The sequence below is a fragment of the Dermacentor silvarum genome, chromosome 8 (genome assembly GCF_013339745.2).
Source record: "Dermacentor silvarum isolate Dsil-2018 chromosome 8, BIME_Dsil_1.4, whole genome shotgun sequence".
NCBI lineage: Eukaryota > Metazoa > Arthropoda > Arachnida > Ixodida > Ixodidae > Dermacentor > Dermacentor silvarum.
This window is the reverse complement of record NC_051161.1, coordinates 108,266,132-108,288,784: the sequence shown is the minus strand read 5'-3', so window position 1 is coordinate 108,288,784 and position 22,653 is coordinate 108,266,132. Positions and strand designations below refer to the sequence as shown.

Below are 22,653 nucleotides of genomic sequence, written 5' to 3'. Positions count from 1 at the left end.
TGTTAAAATACTACACGAAGTGCTGAGGCCCAACTACATGTAAGCGTGCCGGCGTGCGCAAGCTCGAGCCCACACGTTTCGTTTGCCGCGCCTCACTTGTAATGGTGGCTTGAACCTAAAAGACGAGCGCCAACGCGCCCCTGTAAAGCTTCCTACCAGGCGTACTCCCACTTGGCTCACTATTTTCGCCTTGGTAGACATCGCCTAGTTTTTGGAAAGTAGCTAAAGCGCTGATATTTGTCTGGAGAAGACATCTGGGCTCGCGCCGCGCTTCTACGCGTACGATTTGTCCCGCAACATCTGCCGATGGGTGAATTGCCTGGGTGCGAGCTTTAGCACGTCGGCAAGCGTATGTGCAGTTTAGCCTTAATACTCTTAGCTGTAGTGGCAGTATGATTTGTAAACGCAAGCTTTGTAAACACAAGTAAACGCAAACTCAGTAAAACGAGCTGCTGTGCTAGGGGTTCCGTGTTTGAATCGTGCCACAGGACAATTAAATTTTTTTCATAATTAAAACCAACGTCTTTGCTAGCGACTTTATCGCCACTTTTCCGTACCGGGGTATGTTGAAACCTCTTTCCTGGGCCTATCCTGGAGGTAGCGCACAGCCACGCCAATGAAATTACATTATTTTCAGGTTTCAGCTCTGTTATTGTTTTGCACTTTTAATATTTAAGTCTGAACAAGGTTTAAGATAAAAAGAATGCACTGTCGTGTTTTGCTTCATGACATTTGTTTTGGACTCCCATACTTAAAATTCTGAGGAATATTTTGTCAAGGATGGAAGACTTGGCATGAGCAACTTCAGAGATAGAATGGTATAGTAAGATAACCTGCGTATACCGCATGTCATATAACATGACATGGCATATTGCATACACGTATCTAAAAAGGAAAAAAAAACATAGTTTTGCCATCAGGGCGAAGCGATGAATGCGATAGCAACATCTTCGAATAACGCAGAAAGCATAAGACCCGTAGCTGTAGTGCCATTTTGAATCGAAGTAAACGTAAGCTGGTTAAGTAAAAACGAGCTGTTGTGCTACGGGTCGTCTGAATTCTGCCATCGGACAATATCATGTATGTTTATCAATTAAAGCCACCGTCTTTCATATTAACTTTATCCGCACTCTTCCGTATCGGGCATGTTTCAAACCTGTTTTCGTGGCCTATCCCGAGCGTGGTGCACAGTCGCGCCAATAAAATTAAATCATTTTCTGCTTTGAGCCCTGTTGTTGTTTCGCAAGTTTATTATTTAGGACTGAGAACATTTAAGATAACAGGTATGTGCTGTCGGTGTTTTTGTTTCGTGATATTTGTTCGTGGGCTACCATTCTCAATATAGTGAAGAATAGTTTGGTCATGAATGTCAGACATAGTATGACAAACTTTAGTGACAGAATGGCGTGGTAATTTAACCCGCATATACCGCATGTCTCATAGCATACATAAACCTAAATACATAAACACAAATAATACATAATTACATAAAATACATAAACGCATACATAAACCTAAATATAAACGCAGTCTCACTGTGACGGCGACGGCAACGGCATAACTTCGCTTGCAGTGTACATATAATCGTTATTGAAAAAATTGGCCGCACATCTGCTCGCTTCGCTGCAAATTACGACGAAAGACGATAGCCTTCTGCCGCCCCTGATACGTAACACCCTCTCTTCTTCCCCTGCCACCCCTCACGCTCTTCCCCTCCCCTCTAATTTCTCCCCTGATGCATGCAATGGAGGTTTTGCTGAACTGAATTCAAATTTCTCGCGTTCGCCCTGCTCTCGCACCATCTGTTGGGACCTTTTACTACTGTTGGCCTAAAGCCGGCTACTGAGCCGCGGCTTCAGTCGGCTTGTTTTTAACGCGTAGCGTCTCATCGACATATAACATGCAAAAAGCTCATGAGAAAGAGTGTTACTGTCGCAATATTTCACGAACTAGCACGCTAGTAAGTTCAGCATACGCGTGACATCCGGGACAAGCCGCCGCACGATGCCGTATGACGCCGCGGTTCCCTGGCGTCACCTGCGCCCGGCTCGGCTACCGGTGAAGCAGCACCCAGGAAAACACAGTACAAATCTATGGCGGAAACTTGACCTTGTCGCGTCTATCCAAGCTGCATAACTCGGCAAAAATTTGCCGCGAGTGCATACTGCGAAGCAGCATATACCAAGCACTAACCATCAATGAATACTATGCTATCAGTACACCTATATCAGTACTCGCGTGTCATGCACAAAACTATTCGCGTCGCACGCGCAGTGTGATTAGATAAGACTGTTGAATAATACAATTGGCGACAGCATCCAGGACTCGTAGGATGCAGAATGCACGGCTTGTGTCCAAGGATCACTGCACAACAATGATAATCCGGTAAAAAACCATAACAAAGCAGAAAGATGGCTTACCTTTGAAATAGGGTGAGGCTCACATCGAGAGGCATCTCCGAAAAAAAAGTCGCCATGTTTTACTGTTATCGTATGTTTATATTTCTGTGGTGAATGCTTTTTTTCCAGTATTGCCATAAGGCAATGGAAATGTGTTGCACGCACCCGTTCACATAGTGGTCTTTAGACGATATTGCTATGGGACAAGCTGATTTGGTCTTCAATAAGGATAGAATGCGGTCATCCGTCTACAAACGAGGAGCTCAACGGCAACGAATAACTATTCAGTCCAGTTCTGATTAAAGGCTGGAAACACTTGAAGCATGGGGCAGAAAACGCCCGAACAGTGCATATACACTTTTAGGAGGAAATGCGCTATATTCTTGCTTTATCTTAGATGAGTTCTTGGAATTTGTTCACCTGATAAATTTTATTTGTAATTGTAACACTTGCAAGATGCTTCGATTATGCAGCAACAGTGTCGTCACATAGTAGTCATCTCATTGTTGTATTCCATCATGTTTCTTCACAAAGAGTTCTAAATTTTCTGTTGCAAATGCATAAATGCTAACAACATTAGTCATAAGGAACTTTAGTTCCTAATACGTCATTAGTTAAGTTATTAGTTCGCACCTAAATTTTACGAGTTAAGTTGGAATGCGAAAAGAAAGGAGCAAAGTAGATAGTGGTAAGACAGGAGTTTATTATTATCGCATTCACAAGATTTTATACAAATATAGAGTTTTTTTTATTTTTCTGGTCCAGCGCTCTAGTCGAGGACATGGACGGCTTGCTTGGAAAGTACCTCCTCTTGCTGGTTGCTGCCGCACTCGGTAAGATTACTCAGCCTAAGAAGGTATTGCCTCTGCTTGACGTGGGTGGACACCCACTCTAAAGGTTGACAGGGATTTGACAATTTCTCGATCAGAAGCATAATTTCGTATGCGTCCATGGTTATAAAGGAGCCAACCGGTGAAAAATTTGTTTCGCATCAGATTTCCAAGTAAAACGGGGTCCCCGTGTCACATTCCTTGTGTTGCAATGCATAATCAAGATGTTCGCTACGTTCCTCTGTAGTTTCATATCGATAAGTAGAATTCACCACCATTATGGATTCTCAAAGAATACCTCAGCCAACATTAGTTCCGGCACTTTTGGTAAAATCCAATTGAATTTTTAAAAAAGATTTGCTGTTTGGCACTGAAATAGGGGGTGGGAAAGAGGCCATGTGACACGGCCAGTAACCGTTGCGCTGGGTGCCTTGAATTATTGAGTTTATTAGGTATTACGTTTTTGCAATACATGTTGTGTTATAGGCGTATTGTGAAACTATTCAACTTAGGTTACAATGGGCTGCAATAAGAATTAGTAATCACTATGCAATGCCTTAACAGATATGCGCTATTCAATGTGCATTGCACATTTATATCCTCAGTTTGACGCTACTGAAAGGTTATACCATGACTCTAACGCTCTTGATTACAAAATATGGGGACAGCTTGCTGTGCACCCGTGTGTAGCGTGAAGCAGGTAAATATTACACAGGAACAATATACCATGCTTTACTCGGGTATCAAGAGCTGCCGTGCAGCAGCCTACACAGCATCAATAACCACTGGAGGCACACAGGCCTTTACCTATATGCGCACACTCAAGCGGCATGCATGGGCCGACAGCTATAAGGATCGTCAGCCCAGTGCGCTTCGTGCCTACAAGGGCGCGCACACCTAAGCGCATATGTTGGAACTTTACCATAATTATGTGAAGAATGTGAAGGGTGCAACAGAATGACTGGGTCAAGAAAAGGCGAAGGCCCGGGCATGCTAATTAGGTGATGTGCTGAAGTGGCAAATGGTAAAAAAGACATGTAAGGAGCATTTCTAGAATAGCGGCACATGGAAAAGCAAGCCGTGGCTGGGAGTAGCTTACCTATGGACATGTAGTGATAGCAGAGATAAAAAAATTATTGATTGGATTACAAGCGATAGTATTAAGTTAAAGAAATTGGGCCCGGTGATATTATTGGGAAATATGAACGCGCACTTGGATGATTTAGACCGATGTACTGATTACAACGGTTCGCCAGTGCTTGATATTTGTGAGCAGACCTTCTATTAGTTAAGAGGGTGAATAAGTGTCATGAAGAGGTAAGGTGACAATGCGGAAACAGACAGTCATGTATCGAATAAGTGTTAGTTTCAGAAATGGTCTACGAACAACTAGACCAAATGATATTACACGAACATGGAAAAAAATAGCCCGGGTAGCGATCATAGACGTTTAGCATTAAAGTTTTGGTGAGATATTAACGCAAAACACGAACCAATAGCATCAAGATTTCTAAACACGAATGAAGAGCAATATAACGGGGATCGTAAAAAACATGGAGAGGAAAATGGAAGCTCTTCCTACAGCAGTCATGGAATATAAGGAACTGGTAGACGTTGTGCTGCAGGAAATGAGACATACACTGTAGAAACATTTTTGGATAGAAAAGAGGAAAACACGTAAGTGGTGGAACAAGGAAATGAAGCAAGCTATAGACTAACGTAAGCCGGCGTCTAGGAATCATCGAGAAGCCAAAAGTTGAGAATACATGAAGTAGAGGGGCTCCTTAGATGAAACAAATACCGAGAAAAGAAAAGGGGGGCCAGTGGGCTCGTCCAAGAGAAAATAAATGCACAAGTGAACTTTGGGTGCATAACATTCGCAAAAGAGCCAAAGGCGCCCCCAAAAGATTCTGTAATCACATAAGAGCACTCGGACATGCAACTAAAATTCACAAATGGCTATAACTGTTGAAGACGGTAACATCTACGAAGGAGACGATGCGCTGCGGTACATCACAGACGTTATTAGGGATAACTTCGGCACGAGAGAAAGCGTAGTTTCGACTGACACCAATCCAGGAAGAAGAGAGAAACCTGAGAGATTGAAATTTAGCGTAGAGTAAAAAAAGAGCTGAACAAAAGGTCCCTAATAACACGGCAGCTGGACCCGATGAAATCCCCATGCAGCTAACCAAAAACCTCGGCGCAAAGAGCACGGCAATGCTGACTAATGCCATAGAGGAAGTGATTGGAAAGAACGAAATAGCGGTTGGATGGAGTGAAAGCAAGATGAACCTGATATACAAAGACAAAAGCGGTAAAGATACGTTGATATCCGAGACTTCCGTCAAGGTGGACTGCCGCCCTGCGCAGCTCCAGCTTTGACGACCAGCTTTGGGCCGTCCAGCAGCCCCGCAAAGCGGCGCTGAGGCAAAACCTCACAGTCCGCACGGGGGAGATCTAGGCCCGATCGCGTTAAATCCGGCAGCACCAAATAAAAGATGTTCACCACCACCACGTCGAGCTCGTACATGCCAGTTACGGTAACGTCGTTGATATATGGAATGGCAATGCAAGGCATAAAATTAGAACTGTCGAAGGGGGTTTAGAAAAATGATGTATTGGGGGAACTGCAGAATGGGTTTGGGTTCAAGCTAGGTAGAGGCTTAGAGGATAATATGTTAGTACTAACTCAGTGCACAGAGATTTCATTAACTCCGAATAGACCTTTAAAGATAGCATTTCTAGATATTAAAGGAGCCTATGACAGCGAAGACAGAATTTTTAGGGGATATTCTTAAGTACAAAGGCATAGATGACGAGTTCGTGGAGCTACTGAGGGATATATATACCGGCAACCGTGTACCATTTGTATAGGAAGGTCGAGAAGGTAATGAAGTGGTGGGAATTCCCCAAGTACTGAAGCAAGGATGTCCTCTGTTTCCATGGTTGTTCACGCTTTATTTTAAGGGCATAGAAACACTAGGTCATAGAAAGACGACTGGAAAACATAGAATTAGGGTTTGATTTATTTTACATCCATACTGGACAAATGGGGAAATAGAAGGTCCCTGGACTGATGTATGTGGACGGGATAGTGCCTACTAGCGGACAATCCAAGAGATTTACAGACACTTGCGAATATCTGTGGCAACACAGCGAGAAATCTAGGCCTGAAATTTAGCACAGAGAAATCGGGAATTAAGAACTTTCATGAATAGACGAGTAATTACGTGGTGCCTAGTCAACAGCAAGTCATATCGATAGTCAAGCAATATAAGTACCTCGGCGTGTACATAAGCGAAGGCAAATCTTACTCACGCATCCATCAATATATTCTGAAAATAAATGGGAAGCGGAATGCAGCAATAATGAAACACAGAGCACTGTGGAGCCACAATAAGTATGAGGTGCTGCGTGACGTCTGGAAAGGAGTAACGGTGTCAGCGCTAACGTTCGCAAATGCCATTTGATGCTTAAAGTCAGATATCTTGTCGGGGTAGGGAGTTAACGAAGGATCGGTAGGCTGGTTGGCTTCGGGAGCTCACGGTAAAACCACAAATGAGGCAGTGAAGAGTGACGTAAGTTGGGCCTGTTTTGAAGTCAGAGAAGAACAGAGCAAAATTAGTTTCGAAGAAATACTCAGGAACATGGATGAAAATAAATGGGCGGGTAAAGTGCACAAGTATCTTTACTTGAAAACCATGGAGACAGACTGGAGGAAGTGGTCTGGAAAGTTGGCGAACCAGTACAGCGTTATTGAAAGTGTAAATGGACAACCAGGAGTCATCCGAAAGAAAGTGAGAGAAATAGAGGGAGTGAATTGCATGCAAAGAATGGAAACGAAAACGATAATAGGAATTTACAAGAATGAGAAGACAGAAATTATAACAGAAAATCTGTACAATAACACTTGCTATTTGCCTTGCATAGCCTTGCTATTTGAGGCCCGTGCCTGCTGCCTAAGGACACAAAAACATATCGGACACAAAAACTGTCTGAGGAATGTGAATGTTGCAGTAAAAATCCGGCGACTGCTCAGCACATCCTAATCGAATGCGAAAGGATTCACCCAGTGAGAACTGTAGGTAACGTACACCTTCCAGAAGCGCTTGGGTTTAATGTGGACGGAGGCGTCAACCGGTCATCAGTCGAGAAAACAAGATACGTTTAGGGTATTGGTGGAAAAAAGCAGGGAAGAGATTGATATACCGTGTCTCTTACAGTCAGGTAGATTTTGAACAAAGAGAAAAAAAAATTTGAGAGTTGTGTAGAAAAATGCTTGATAAAAACATGTATTAGCATAGTGATTAAATCAACCAGGCTAGGTGACTATTTGTCACCGCCGCGTGTTAAAGGGGATGCCATTAAGCCATCATCTTGTATAAAACGTAGTTTATATCTGCGTTCGGTTCCGCGCAGCACGTCTCTTTCAACTTATTGACGATGGACAAGCAAGGGAATGATCATAGAGTTTCTCACTATAACACCTAGAGGGTAAACTGGCGCCACCGTCTATGCGCGTTTCTTAAAGGGCTGCCGTGCCCTCATGGGAATGACGGGATATGTGTCTGCGAGGCTTGTGTTGGCTGATGTACGAGGCTTCGTCAAAAACGTGGACATGGCTACACAAATAACGCGTTCTTAAAATAAAATCTACATAAAAGGCTTTCATTCACCCATATTACATCTCTCAATAAAGTTTACTCACCTACAATGCAGCATCAAGCGAAGAAAAGCAAGAACAGACGACAAGTTGTTCCAAAGTGAGCGAGAATCTTGTCATCTACCCTCCAACTTTAGCGGCCAGCTGATACTTTTTACGTTTCATAGAATTGTACATCCAGTAATATGTCGTCAAAATTAAATAAAACGTGTTTTAGTGTAATAATAAAGCTAAAGCAGTTTTTTACGTGCTGTTTTAGCAGGAAATGAACATTGTGACAGACGGAACGGTGCTAGCCAGGCGCGACTTCAAGGCGTTCGGGCTCTCCAAAAACGATGCCAATCCGAATCCACAATATACCGGCCTTCCCTTGCATACCACGGCGCAGCAGCGCCACATTTCCCTCTAGGTTTTATAGTGTGAAACTCTATGGGAATGATCAAGCAGGAGACAACGACATCACATAATATGAAAAGAACATATGTTCTCCTTGTCCTTTGACAAACCGCTTGCGCGTTCTTTGCGAGGCTATGATTTATGAATCAAATTATCTGTCTTTCGGAGTCTATAATACCCGCGACAAAAGTAACAAGTGCCGTCTTTATGAGAGGATCTTTTGTCTTCGTACAACAACACAATTTCAATCAGAACAGAATAAACACCTTTCGCTAAAATTTTTGAGCATGCATGACTCTGAATTATACTTGAGGCATCGCAGTTCAAATGAGCACAAGGTCGCGGGATGGAATCCCGGCCACGGCGGCCTCATTTCGGTGGGGGCGAAATGTGAAAACACCCGCGTACTCAAATTTAGGTACACGGTAAAGAACCCCAGGTGGTCCAAATTTCCGGAGTTCCCCACTACGGCGTGCCTCATAATCAGATCGTGGTTGTGGCACGTAAAACCCCATGTTTAAATTATTGATTATTTGTTCAAATGTGGTGGCTATAAATATGAAGAAATATACATTAAAGTGCTTGTTTATTATTCATCCTTCCAAATTAGATGATGTAAGCGAAGCACCGCTTTTCAATTGACACTTTGCAGTTACGCTGATTATTGTTCCACACGAAGCTGGCGCAATTCCACCGATGGCCTTCGAGCTCATCCGACAGGGCCCTGTTGGACGAAATGAAGAAAATGCCAAGTACTGACACATCAGTCTTCGTGATACAGTGCGGTCAGTCTGTGCTGCATTGACAATGCCTGCTTCATATTCAATAAAATGAATAAAGCAAGAAATGGTCTGGAGTGAATACATACCTGCGCATTACTGGAGAGAAACTTAATTATTTGTGCCTAATGTCACATTTTCCTTATTTCGTTTCGTGTATTCCCTCATAGGTACTGCTAAGCACACGCTTCATTCACTGTTTCTCCAAGATAATTCAAATGAGCATTACTTTCTTGCATTTTTTGTCTGATTGTTTCAATTGAATTTTTATTTCTGCGGCTAGTCCATATTTCCATTGCATCATCATTGCACGAACAGCAGTTTCCTCGTACTGCACTACACCCAAAGTAAAATTTAAAAAGTGAATGAAAAACGGCGGATCCTATGCACCTGTGAGAAATGTAAATAAGCGAACAATTTTTTATGCTTACCTAAATGTCTTCCCAGCTATGTAGCTCAAGGCTTCTCGGTGAATGCATTCTCTGATTTAATTTTGTACACTTATCGACTTTATTTCGGTTGCAGACTTCGCTTCTCTATAGCCGAATTCTAGTTTTTGTTTCCGACTGTTCAACTCATCCATAGCTTCGCAACCCTTCGCAAACCGCTCGCCGTTCGCAGTCCGCCGGCCAGCGGTGACTTTTATTTATGTATTTATTTTCGATAACCTCAATCGCCGAGGCTTTGCAGAGGGGAGTGGGTAACATTTAAATAAAGAAAAGAACAGAATGAAACATGCAGCATTATACAGTATTAGCGACAATTTGTAGAAGTGAAATGAAATATAACAGAATGGTACTAAAACAAATATAACTGAACTGAACAGAACAGAAATAAACACATCATGTTATACAATACTAGTGGCAAAATATGAACCTAACAGAAATTTGGGAAAGACAGAAAAAACATGAGAAAAAGAACGTGAAAAAGCAAAAGAAAGTGCAGGCATCGCGACACATGAAAAAAATATAAAGAAACAAAGGAGTGGGGAGGAGAGATAGATGAGATTATTAAGCAGTGCTATCACATCGCAGGTGCGCAGATAAAGAATGGGAAAAAAGAGAATGATTAGAAAGGGAAACAATGTCGTCAGGTAGGTTGTTCCAATCGTTTGATGTGTGCGCTATGAAAGAAAAATAAAATGTTTGTTTTGCAAAAACTGCCTTTAACTTTGTGTTTATGGTCAATCCGGGGTGAGCGATAAGTGGGTGGCGTGATAAGCTGGGCACGTAGTGATGAATGGTGGAAGACCTTATGAAAGAGGTAAAGGCAGAAATACTTACGACGCAGTGACAGAAATTGCAGTGATAGAGCTTGTTTCAATGCTGTTATACTTGCTTTAAGATGGTAATTAGAAAGAATGAAACGTGCGGCGTTATTTTGAATTAATTTTAGAGACCTAATTAAATTTCCGTAATGAGGGTTCCAGATTGCAGCGGCGTATTCTAACGTCGAGCGCACAAGAGTTTTGTATAGAAGCATTTTAAGGGCGGGTGGGGCTTTATTGAAGTTACGTCGTAAGTATTCCAGTGTGCGGTTAGCACTATTACTGATCATTTTAATATGAGTATACCACTTTATATTGTAGCGTAGTAACCCTCACGTACCGGTATGATGATACATGGTTGAGTTCGATGTCACCTAGTTTGTACGTTGAGGAGTTATCCTACTGCCAAAAAACAGTCATTAGTTTGCCTTTGTTAGGATTTAAATTCATGAGCCAGTTATCGCACCAACTTGAAATGTTATTTAAGTCTGTCTGCAAGATACTTTTATGGTTGTCGTTACGTATTTCCCTGTAAAGTACACTGTCGTCGGCATACAAATGCACAGAAGAAGAAACGCAGTTAGGATAATCATTATGGTATATTAAAACAAAAGTGGGCCTAAAACTGAACCCTGTGGTACTCCCGATGTTACATTTATTTCAGGTGAGTTATGACCATTAAATGTTACGTACTGGAGGCGGTTTGTTAGAAAGCATTTGAACCAAGACAGTATGTTGCCGTCGAGATTGAGTGAGGAGAGTTTTAACATTAGTAAGGCGTGATTTACTTTTTCAAAGGCCTTCGCAAAGTACAAAAAATGCAGTTTATCTTGGAGTGTTTGTCAAGTATAGTATGCAGATGATGAGTGAACAGAGGTAACTGGGTTTCACAGAAAAATGTACGCCTAAAACCATGTTGGGCCGATTCAAAAAATGAATTAGATTCTAAAAATTAGCTATACGTGAGTACAAGACGTCTTCCATAAGTTTACATGGAATGCTTTTTAATGAGATGGGCCGGTAGTTAAGAGCGCAGTGTTTATTGCCAGACTTATGTATTGCAACTACCTTACCAATTTTTCAATCGAGCGGCAAGATTACTTGTTCGAGAGACTGCTGGAAGATCTTGTGCAATAAGAGAGAGGAATATGCACATGTCTGTTTCAGAAACTTTTAGTTAATGTTGTCAGTACCACATGATGAGGATGTTTTTAAGGTATTAAGTTCACAATTCCAGCAGATTAAAAAATTATAGGAAACAGTTCAGTACTTTCGTTAGATTGATTACGTGCCAAAATTACTTTGGGTTTCTTGATAAAAGCTCAGGTAATATATGGTTATGAAAATTATTCTTAGCAGCATACACAGCTTCCGTATACTATGCTTCTGCACTCTGATACGCTTCCCAGCGATCTGAAGTGTTTGGAACTTGGCCATGAGGAAAAGACGTTTCTTTTTACACAAACGTTTCAGATTCGTATTATACCATGGCGTTTTTATATTGCTTCGTACACGCCGAAGGGGCACATGCGCTTTAGTGAGGTCAGAGACTAGGTTTCTGAAGAAATCCCAGTTTTCTTGCACACTATGCCTATCAAAATTAGCACAAAAAGTATCTAAGCACTGAGGTATTTCTTGGTCAATAGCGACAAAATCTGCGTTGCTATAGTACCAGATATATTTATCTTCCTTAGTTTCACGCGATTAATGACATTTTAATATCGAAATGTAGCAAGAAATGGTCACTCACACCACAAAGATAGATAACTGGCGATATGAGGTCAGGGTGGGTTGTCAAAAACATGTCTAAGGTATTAGCTGATTCATTAGTTATTCTGGTAGGTTTGGTTACAACTTGCGTAAACTTAAAGCAATCACACAAATCCAAGATATGTTGACATTGCGTTGGAAAGGGGTGGAGCAAAGGAATACCAGTCTGCCAGCTAATGTTAGGAAAGTTAAGATCGCCAAAAAGAAAAATAGGTGAGGAAGCGTACCGGGTTACGACACAGCCGAGAAGGTCATGCAATTCATCGACGAATGGCGACGCATAGTTTGCAGGGCGATAGCATACGCCCAGAATAATCTTCGTGTGTTTACTTGCTATTTCTACCCATACAGTTTCTAGAGCGGACGAAACATTTACTTGAAAGGAAGCAATTGTTTGAGATACGGCTATCAACACGCCTTCACCCTGCCTACTTTCCCTATTGCAGCGATACACGTCGTAAGTGCTATTAGTCTGAAAAATTTCTGTACTTTCCACACTTGAGTTGAGCCATTTCTCGATTAGTATGATTAAATTTGCGTTCATCGAGGAAACAACAAAGTTAAGCCGATTACAGTGTTTCATAACGCTTCTGACGTTGGAAAAAAAAACCGGAAGGTTTAAAAGGTGCAGAAACATGATTATCCATACCCCCTGCTGATTGTTACTTGTTAGAATGTTTGGAATGAGCAGAAGGCGGATTATTTTTGTGGCTGCGAGTGCTAGTAGCGGGCTCATTGCTACTAAAAGACCGCCTATCTTGGATTATACTATCATTTGAGGCGGTAGGTTTATTCTTATGTGTTTGCCTCAAGTGCACTCTATACATGTAGGTGCCATACATGTAGCAGGTGTTACCTACATACAACTTATCATGGCGAACCGCGAAGGCTGGCGACTCGGACAATGAATTTGCAAACTCAAAAAGATTTTTTCCGGACAAGTCTTGTGGATAGTGAAAAATCTTCGGTGACGGTAACATTACATTTTAACTTTGATCGCTGTGAAGGGACTTGTTGCCGGGACTTAAAAAGACTGAACTTGACTATTAAACGGGTCGGCACCTATTTTCTTGGTAGCTACCACCAAATCGGTGCGCACGTTCAATTATATTGTCGTTTAGATTCGGGTCGACATGCTTCATCATTAGGCTTACAATTTTTTCCTCAGTGTGTGCCCATGATTCCTCGCTGTCCGGAACACCATGGAAAATTAAGTTATCACGACGAGCCCTGTCTTCGATGTCGTCAAGGCGTGAGCAGAAAAAAAACGCCTTTGCGTTCTATGCCTTTCACTGCCTCTTGTGCAAGACTGTGCCTTGTGTTCATATCATCAATTTTTCCACATTGGCCCTCAACTTTCAATATACGCGCGTTCATTGAAACAAATTTTTCCTCGAACGATTTCTGTGCTGTTGCGACATTGGTCGTAATTTCAGCTTGACCCTGGGACAACCTACTCGTCTCAGCCATTAGTTCCTTTAACATCGTTAGCACTTCATTTTGCCACTCATCGGGACTCGGGTTGCTTTCAACATCCCCACAACACAACAGTTTGCAAAGTACATGAACATATTCATCATATGCGCTACACAGTAGCGTGGGGGCACGGGAAGAACAAAATATATCTGTTGCCAGTACGCTTAGCGAACAGGGAACATGTGTTACTAACCTGCACGAAGTAGAAAAGCCGCAAGAAGCGGAAATGAGCTATGATCCCACAGGCTCTCTTCCCGTGCCCACTGAAGCGAGCCGAAGTTCCGATGCTGGTTAAAGCTTGCGCAGGGACTGCTTCCTTTGTCGATGCGACTGTCCTGATCCAGTGGAGCGATGTGTCTCGAAGGCAGTCTCTGAAAGTCACTGGTTGGCGTGACTCGTTCCCACAGTCGCTATCTTCCGGCAAGGGGTGATTCGAAGGTTGTTCCGTACGTGGCAGATAGGTGGGTGACACGTCACAGCACGGGTAAGTAGCGAGACGGGCCACAGCCTGCACGAAGTAGAAAAGCCGCAAGAAGCGAAAATGAGCCATGATCCCACAGGCGCTCTTCCCTTGTCCACTGAAGCGAGCCGAAGTTCCGATGCTGGTTAAAGCGTGCGCAGGGACTGCTTGCTTTGTCGATGCGACTGTCCTGATAAAGTGGAGCGATGTGTCTCGAAGCCAATCTCTGAAAATCACTGGTTGGCGTGACTGGTTCCCGCATGTCGCTATCTTCCGTCAAGGGTGATTCGAAGGTTGTTCCGTAGGTGGCAGATATGTGGGTGACACGTCACAGCACGGGTAAGTAGCGAGACGGGCCACTGGCTGCACGAAGTAGACAAGCCGCAAGTAGCGAAAATGAGCCATGATCCCACAGGCGCTCTTCCCGTGTCCACTGAAGCGAGCCGAAGTTCCGATGCTGGTTAAAGCGTGCGCAGGGACTGCTTGCTTTGTCGATGCGACTGTCCTGATAAAGTGGAGCGATGTGTGTCAAAGCCAATCTCTGAAAATCACTGGTTGGCGTGACTGGTTCCCGCAGTCGCTATCTTCCGTCAAGGGGTGATTCGAAGGTTGTTCCGTAGGTGGCAGATATGTGGGTGACACGTCACAGCACGGGTAAGTAGCGAGACGGGCCACTGGCTGCACGAAGTAGACAAGCCGCAAGTAGCGAAAATGAGCCATGATCCCACAGGCGCTCTTCCCGTGTCCACTGAAGCGAGCCGAAGTTCCGATGCTGGTTAAAGCGTGCGCAGGGACTGCTTGCTTTGTCGATGCGACTGTCCTGATAAAGTGGAGCGATGTGTCTCGAAGCCAATCTCTGAAAATCACTGGTTGGCGTGACTGGTTCCCGCATGTCGCTATCTTCCGTCAAGGGTGATTCGAAGGTTGTTCCGTAGGTGGCAGATATGTGGGTGACACAGTCACAGCACGGGTAAGTAGCGAGACGGGCCACTGGCTGCACGAAGTAGACAAGCCGCAAGTAGCGAAAATGAGCCATGATTCCACAGGCGCTGTTCCCGTGCCCACTGAAGCGAGCCGAAGTTCCGATGCTGGTTAAAGCTTGCGCAGGGACTGCTTGCTTTGTCGATGCGACTGTCCTGATAAAGTGGAGCGATGTGTCTCGAAGCCAATCTCTGAAAATCACTGGTTGGCGTGACTGGTTCCCGCAGTCGCTATCTTCCGGCAAGGGGTGATTCGAAGGTTGTTCCGTAGGTGGCAGATAGGTGGGTGACACGTCACAGCACGGGTAAGTAGCGAGACGGGCCACTGGCTGCACGAAGTAGACAAGCCGCAAGTAGCGAAAATGAGCCATGATCTCACAGGCGCTCTTCCCGTGCCCACTGAAGCGAGCCGAAGTTCCGATGCTGGTTAAAGCGTGCGCAGGGACTGCTTGCTTTGTCGATGCGACTGTACTGATAAAGTGGAGCGATGTGTCTCGAAGCCAATCTCTGAAATCACTGGTTGGCGTGACTGGTTCCCGCATGTCGCTATCTTCCGTCAAGGGTGATTCGAAGGTTGTTCCGTAGGTGGCAGATATGTGGGTGACACGTCACAGCACGGGTAAGTAGCGAGACGGGCCACTGGCTGCACGAAGTAGACAAGCCGCAAGTAAGCGAAAATGAGCCATGATCCCACAGGCGCTCTTCCCTTGTCCACTGAAGCGAGCCGAAGTTCCGATGCTGGTTAAAGCGTGCGCAGGGACTGCTTGCTTTGTCGATGCGACTGTCCTGATAAAGTGGAGCGATGTGTCTCGAAGCCAATCTCTGAAAATCACTGGTTGGCGTGACTCGGTTCCCGCTAGTCGCTATCTTCCGTCAAGGGTGATTCGAAGGTTGTTCCGTAGGTGGCAGATATGTGGGTGACACGTCACAGCACGGGTAAGTAGCGAGACGGGCCACTGGCTGCACGAAGTAGACAAGCCGCAAGTAGCGAAAATGAGCCATGATCCCACAGGCGCTCTTCCCTTGTCCACTGAAGCGAGCCGAAGTTCCGATGCTGGTTAAAGCGTGCGCAGGGACTGCTTGCTTTGTCGATGCGACTGTCCTGATAAAGTGGAGCGATGTGTCTCGAAGGCAAGTCTCTGAAAGTCACTGGTTGGCGTGACTCGTTCCCACAGTCGCTATCTTCCGGCAAGGGGTGATTCGAAGGTTGTTCCGTACGGTGGCAGATAGGTGGGTGACACGTCACAGCACGGGTAAGTAGCGAGACGGGCCACAGCCTGCACGAAGTAGAAAAGCCGCAAGAAGCGGAAATGAGCCATGATCTCACAGGCGCTCTTCCCGTGCCCACTGAAGCGAGCCGAAGTTCTGATGCTGGTTAAAGCTTGCGCAGGGACTGCTTCCTTTGTCGATGCGACTGTCCTGATCCAGTGGAGCGATGTGTCTCGAAGGCAGTCTCTGAAAGTCACTGGTTGGCGTGACTCGTTCCCACAGTCGCTATCTTCCGGCAAGGGTCGATTCGAAGGTTGTTCCGTACGTGGCAGATAGGTGGGTGACACGTCACAGCACGGGTAAGTAGCGAGACGGGCCACAGCCTGCACGAAGTAGAAAAGCCGCAAGAAGCGGAAATGAGCCATGATCTCACAGGCGCTCTTCCCGTGCCCACTGAAGCGAGCCGAAGTTCTGATGCTGGTTAAAGCTTGCGCAGGGACTGCTTCCTTTGTCGATGCGACTGTCCTGATCCAGTGGAGCGATGTGTCTCGAAGGCAGTCTCTGAAAGTCACTGGTTGGCGTGACTCGTTCCCACAGTCGCTATCTTCCGGCAAGGGGTGATTCGAAGGTTGTTCCGTACGTGGCAGATAGGTGGGTGACACGTCACAGCACGGGTAAGTAGCGAGACGGGCCACAGCCTGCACGAAGTAGAAAAGCCGCAAGAAGCGGAAATGAGCCATGATCTCACAGGCGCTCTTCCCGTGCCCACTGAAGCGAGCCGAAGTTCTGATGCTGGTTAAAGCTTGCGCAGGGACTGCTTCCTTTGTCGATGCGACTGTCCTGATCCAGTGGAGCGATGTGTCTCGAAGGCAGTCTCTGAAAGTCACTGGTTGGCGTGACTCGTTCCCACAGTCGCTATCTTCCGGCAAGGGGTGATTCGAAGGTTGTTCCGTACGTGGCAGATAGGTGGGTGACACGTCACAGCACGGGTAAGTAGCGAGACGGGCCACAGCCTGCACGAAGTAGAAAAGCCGCAAGAAGCGGAAATGAGCCATGATCTCACAGGCGCTCTTCCCGTGCCCACTGAAGCGAGCCGAAGTTCTGATGCTGGTTAAAGCTTGCGCAGGGACTGCTTCCTTTGTCGATGCGACTGTCCTGATCCAGTGGAGCGATGTGTCTCGAAGGCAGTCTCTGAAAGTCACTGGTTGGCGTGACTCGTTCCCACAGTCGCTATCTTCCGGCAAGGGGTGATTCGAAGGTTGTTCCGTACGTGGCAGATAGGTGGGTGACACGTCACAGCACGGGTAAGTAGCGAGACGGGCCACAGCCTGCACGAAGTAGAAAAGCCGCAAGAAGCGGAAATGAGCCATGATCTCACAGGCGCTCTTCCCGTGCCCACTGAAGCGAGCCGAAGTTCTGATGCTGGTTAAAGCTTGCGCAGGGACTGCTTCCTTTGTCGATGCGACTGTCCTGATCCAGTGGAGCGATGTGTCTCGAAGGCAGTCTCTGAAAGTCACTGGTTGGCGTGACTCGTTCCCACAGTCGCTATCTTCCGGCAAGGGGTGATTCGAAGGTTGTTCCGTACGTGGCAGATAGGTGGGTGACACGTCACAGCACGGGTAAGTAGCGAGACGGGCCACAGCCTGCACGAAGTAGAAAAGCCGCAAGAAGCGGAAATGAGCCATGATCTCACAGGCGCTCTTCCCGTGCCCACTGAAGCGAGCCGAAGTTCTGATGCTGGTTAAAGCTTGCGCAGGGACTGCTTCCTTTGTCGATGCGACTGTCCTGATCCAGTGGAGCGATGTGTCTCGAAGGCAGTCTCTGAAAGTCACTGGTTGGCGTGACTCGTTCCCACAGTCGCTATCTTCCGGCAAGGGGTGATTCGAAGGTTGTTCCGTACGTGGCAGATAGGTGGGTGACACGTCACAGCACGGGTAAGTAGCGAGACGGGCCACAGCCTGCACGAAGTAGAAAAGCCGCAAGAAGCGGAAATGAGCCATGATCTCACAGGCGCTCTTCCCGTGCCCACTGAAGCGAGCCGAAGTTCTGATGCTGGTTAAAGCTTGCGCAGGGACTGCTTCCTTTGTCGATGCGACTGTCCTGATCCAGTGGAGCGATGTGTCTCGAAGGCAGTCTCTGAAAGTCACTGGTTGGCGTGACTCGTTCCCACAGTCGCTATCTTCCGGCAAGGGGTGATTCGAAGGTTGTTCCGTACGTGGCAGATAGGTGGGTGACACGTCACAGCACGGGTAAGTAGCGAGACGGGCCACAGCCTGCACGAAGTAGAAAAGCCGCAAGAAGCGGAAATGAGCCATGATCTCACAGGCGCTCTTCCCGTGCCCACTGAAGCGAGCCGAAGTTCTGATGCTGGTTAAAGCTTGCGCAGGGACTGCTTCCTTTGTCGATGCGACTGTCCTGATCCAGTGGAGCGATGTGTCTCGAAGGCAAGTCTCTGAAAGTCACTGGTTGGCGTGACTCGTTCCCACAGTCGCTATCTTCCGGCAAGGGGTGATTCGAAGGTTGTTCCGTACGTGGCAGATAGGTGGGTGACACGTCACAGCACGGGTAAGTAGCGAGACGGGCCACATGCCTGCACGAAGTAGAAAAGCCGCAAGAAGCGGAAATGAGCCATGATCTCACAGGCGCTCTTCCCGTGCCCACTGAAGCGAGCCGAAGTTCTGATGCTGGTTAAAGCTTGCGCAGGGACTGCTTCCTTTGTCGATGCGACTGTCCTGATCCAGTGGAGCGATGTGTCTCGAAGGCAGTCTCTGAAAGTCACTGGTTGGCGTGACTCGTTCCCACAGTCGCTATCTTCCGGCAAGGGGTGATTCGAAGGTTGTTCCGTACGTGGCAGATAGGTGGGTGACACGTCACAGCACGGGTAAGTAGCGAGACGGGCCACAGCCTGCACGAAGTAGAAAAGCCGCAAGAAGCGGAAATGAGCCATGATCTCACAGGCGCTCTTCCCGTGCCCACTGAAGCGAGCCGAAGTTCTGATGCTGGTTAAAGCTTGCGCAGGGACTGCTTCCTTTGTCGATGCGACTGTCCTGATCCAGTGGAGCGATGTGTCTCGAAGGCAGTCTCTGAAAGTCACTGGTTGGCGTGACTCGTTCCCACAGTCGCTATCTTCCGGCAAGGGGTGATTCGAAGGTTGTTCCGTACGTGGCAGATAGGTGGGTGACACGTCACAGCACGGGTAAGTAGCGAGACGGGCCACAGCCTGCACGAAGTAGAAAAGCCGCAAGAAGCGGAAATGAGCCATGATCTCACAGGCGCTCTTCCCGTGCCCACTGAAGCGAGCCGAAGTTCTGATGCTGGTTAAAGCTTGCGCAGGGACTGCTTCCTTTGTCGATGCGACTGTCCTGATCCAGTGGAGCGATGTGTCTCGAAGGCAGTCTCTGAAAGTCACTGGTTGGCGTGACTCGTTCCCACAGTCGCTATCTTCCGGCAAGGGGTGATTCGAAGGTTGTTCCGTACGTGGCAGATAGGTGGGTGACACGTCACAGCACGGGTAAGTAGCGAGACGGGCCACAGCCTGCACGAAGTAGAAAAGCCGCAAGAAGCGGAAATGAGCCATGATCTCACAGGCGCTCTTCCCGTGCCCACTGAAGCGAGCCGAAGTTCTGATGCTGGTTAAAGCTTGCGCAGGGACTGCTTCCTTTGTCGATGCGACTGTCCTGATCCAGTGGAGCGATGTGTCTCGAAGGCAGTCTCTGAAAGTCACTGGTTGGCGTGACTCGTTCCCACAGTCGCTATCTTCCGGCAAGGGGTGATTCGAAGGTTGTTCCGTACGTGGCAGATAGGTGGGTGACACGTCACAGCACGGGTAAGTAGCGAGACGGGCCACAGCCTGCACGAAGTAGAAAAGCCGCAAGAAGCGGAAATGAGCCATGATCTCACAGGCGCTCTTCCCGTGCCCACTGAAGCGAGCCGAAGTTCTGATGCTGGTTAAAGCTTGCGCAGGGACTGCTTCCTTTGTCGATGCGACTGTCCTGATCCAGTGGAGCGATGTGTCTCGAAGGCAGTCTCTGAAAGTCACTGGTTGGCGTGACTCGTTCCCACAGTCGCTATCTTCCGGCAAGGGGTGATTCGAAGGTTGTTCCGTACGTGGCAGATAGGTGGGTGACACGTCACAGCACGGGTAAGTAGCGAGACGGGCCACATGCCTGCACGAAGTAGAAAAGCCGCAAGAAGCGGAAATGAGCCATGATCTCACAGGCGCTCTTCCCGTGCCCACTGAAGCGAGCCGAAGTTCTGATGCTGGTTAAAGCTTGCGCAGGGACTGCTTCCTTTGTCGATGCGACTGTCCTGATCCAGTGGAGCGATGTGTCTCGAAGGCAGTCTCTGAAAGTCACTGGTTGGCGTGACTCGTTCCCACAGTCGCTATCTTCCGGCAAGGGGTGATTCGAAGGTTGTTCCGTACGTGGCAGATAGGTGGGTGACACGTCACAGCACGGGTAAGTAGCGAGACGGGCCACAGCCTGCACGAAGTAGAAAAGCCGCAAGAAGCGGAAATGAGCCATGATCTCACAGGCGCTCTTCCCGTGCCCACTGAAGCGAGCCGAAGTTCTGATGCTGGTTAAAGCTTGCGCAGGGACTGCTTCCTTTGTCGATGCGACTGTCCTGATCCAGTGGAGCGATGTGTCTCGAAGGCAAGTCTCTGAAAGTCACTGGTTGGCGTGACTCGTTCCCACAGTCGCTATCTTCCGGCAAGGGGTGATTCGAAGGTTGTTCCGTACGTGGCAGATAGGTGGGTGACACGTCACAGCACGGGTAAGTAGCGAGACGGGCCACAGCCTGCACGAAGTAGAAAAGCCGCAAGAAGCGGAAATGAGCCATGATCTCACAGGCGCTCTTCCCGTGCCCACTGAAGCGAGCCGAAGTTCTGATGCTGGTTAAAGCTTGCGCAGGGACTGCTTCCTTTGTCGATGCGACTGTCCTGATCCAGTGGAGCGATGTGTCTCGAAGGCAGTCTCTGAAAGTCACTGGTTGGCGTGACTCGTTCCCACAGTCGCTATCTTCCGGCAAGGGGTGATTCGAAGGTTGTTCCGTACGTGGCAGATAGGTGGGTGACACGTCACAGCACGGGTAAGTAGCGAGACGGGCCACATGCCTGCACGAAGTAGAAAAGCCGCAAGAAGCGGAAATGAGCCATGATCTCACAGGCGCTCTTCCCGTGCCCACTGAAGCGAGCCGAAGTTCTGATGCTGGTTAAAGCTTGCGCAGGGACTGCTTCCTTTGTCGATGCGACTGTCCTGATCCAGTGGAGCGATGTGTCTCGAAGGCAATCTCTGAAAGTCACTGGTTGGCGTGACTCGTTCCCACAGTCGCTATCTTCCGGCAAGGGGTGATTCGAAGGTTGTTCCGTACGTGGCAGATAGGTGGGTGACACGTCACAGCACGGGTAAGTAGCGAGACGGGCCACAGCCTGCACGAAGTAGAAAAGCCGCAAGAAGCGGAAATGAGCCATGATCTCACAGGCGCTCTTCCCGTGCCCACTGAAGCGAGCCGAAGTTCTGATGCTGGTTAAAGCTTGCGCAGGGACTGCTTCCTTTGTCGATGCGACTGTCCTGATCCAGTGGAGCGATGTGTCTCGAAGGCAATCTCTGAAAGTCACTGGTTGGCGTGACTCGTTCCCACAGTCGCTATCTTCCGGCAAGGGGTGATTCGAAGGTTGTTCCGTACGTGGCAGATAGGTGGGTGACACGTCACAGCACGGGTAAGTAGCGAGACGGGCCACAGCCTGCACGAAGTAGAAAAGCCGCAAGAAGCGGAAATGAGCCATGATCTCACAGGCGCTCTTCCCGTGCCCACTGAAGCGAGCCGAAGTTCTGATGCTGGTTAAAGCTTGCGCAGGGACTGCTTCCTTTGTCGATGCGACTGTCCTGATCCAGTGGAGCGATGTGTCTCGAAGGCAATCTCTGAAAGTCACTGGTTGGCGTGACTCGTTCCCACAGTCGCTATCTTCTGGCAAGGGGTGATTCGAAGGTTGTTCCGTACGTGGCAGATAGGTGGGTGACACGTCACAGCACGGGTAAGTAGCGAGACGGGCCACAGCCTGCACGAATTAGAAAAGCCGCAAGAAGCGGAAATGAGCCATGATCTCACAGGCGCTCTTCCCGTGCCCACTGAAGCGAGCCGAAGTTCTGATGCTGGTTAAAGCTTGCGCAGGGACTGCTTCCTTGTCGATGCGACTGTCCTGATCCAGTGGAGCGATGTGTCTCGAAGGCAGTCTCTGAAAGTCACTGGTTGGCGTGACTCGTTCCCACAGTCGCTATCTTCTGGCAAGGGGTGATTCGAAGGTTGTTCCGTACGTGGCAGATAGGTGGATTAGACGTCACAGCACCGGTAAGTAGCGAGACGGGCCACAGCCTGCACGAAGTAGAAAAGCCGCAAGAAGCGCGAAATGAGCCATGATCCC

General features: G+C 47.4%; 1 long non-coding RNA gene across 3 annotated transcripts in view; it reads left to right on the top strand.

The window, feature by feature from the left end:
* LOC119462787 (uncharacterized) overlaps window positions 1-22,653 on the top strand; it is a 79,629-nt gene that overhangs the window by 2,094 nt on the left and 54,882 nt on the right. For 2 of the 3 annotated variants that reach the window (XR_007463136.1, XR_007463135.1), the window contains exon 2: window positions 3,165-3,232. The exons of the other annotated variant lie outside the window; for it this stretch is intronic. This is a non-coding gene — a long non-coding RNA (uncharacterized LOC119462787). The remainder of the gene's footprint in view (window positions 1-3,164; window positions 3,233-22,653) is intronic. 3 annotated transcript variants of the gene reach the window in all.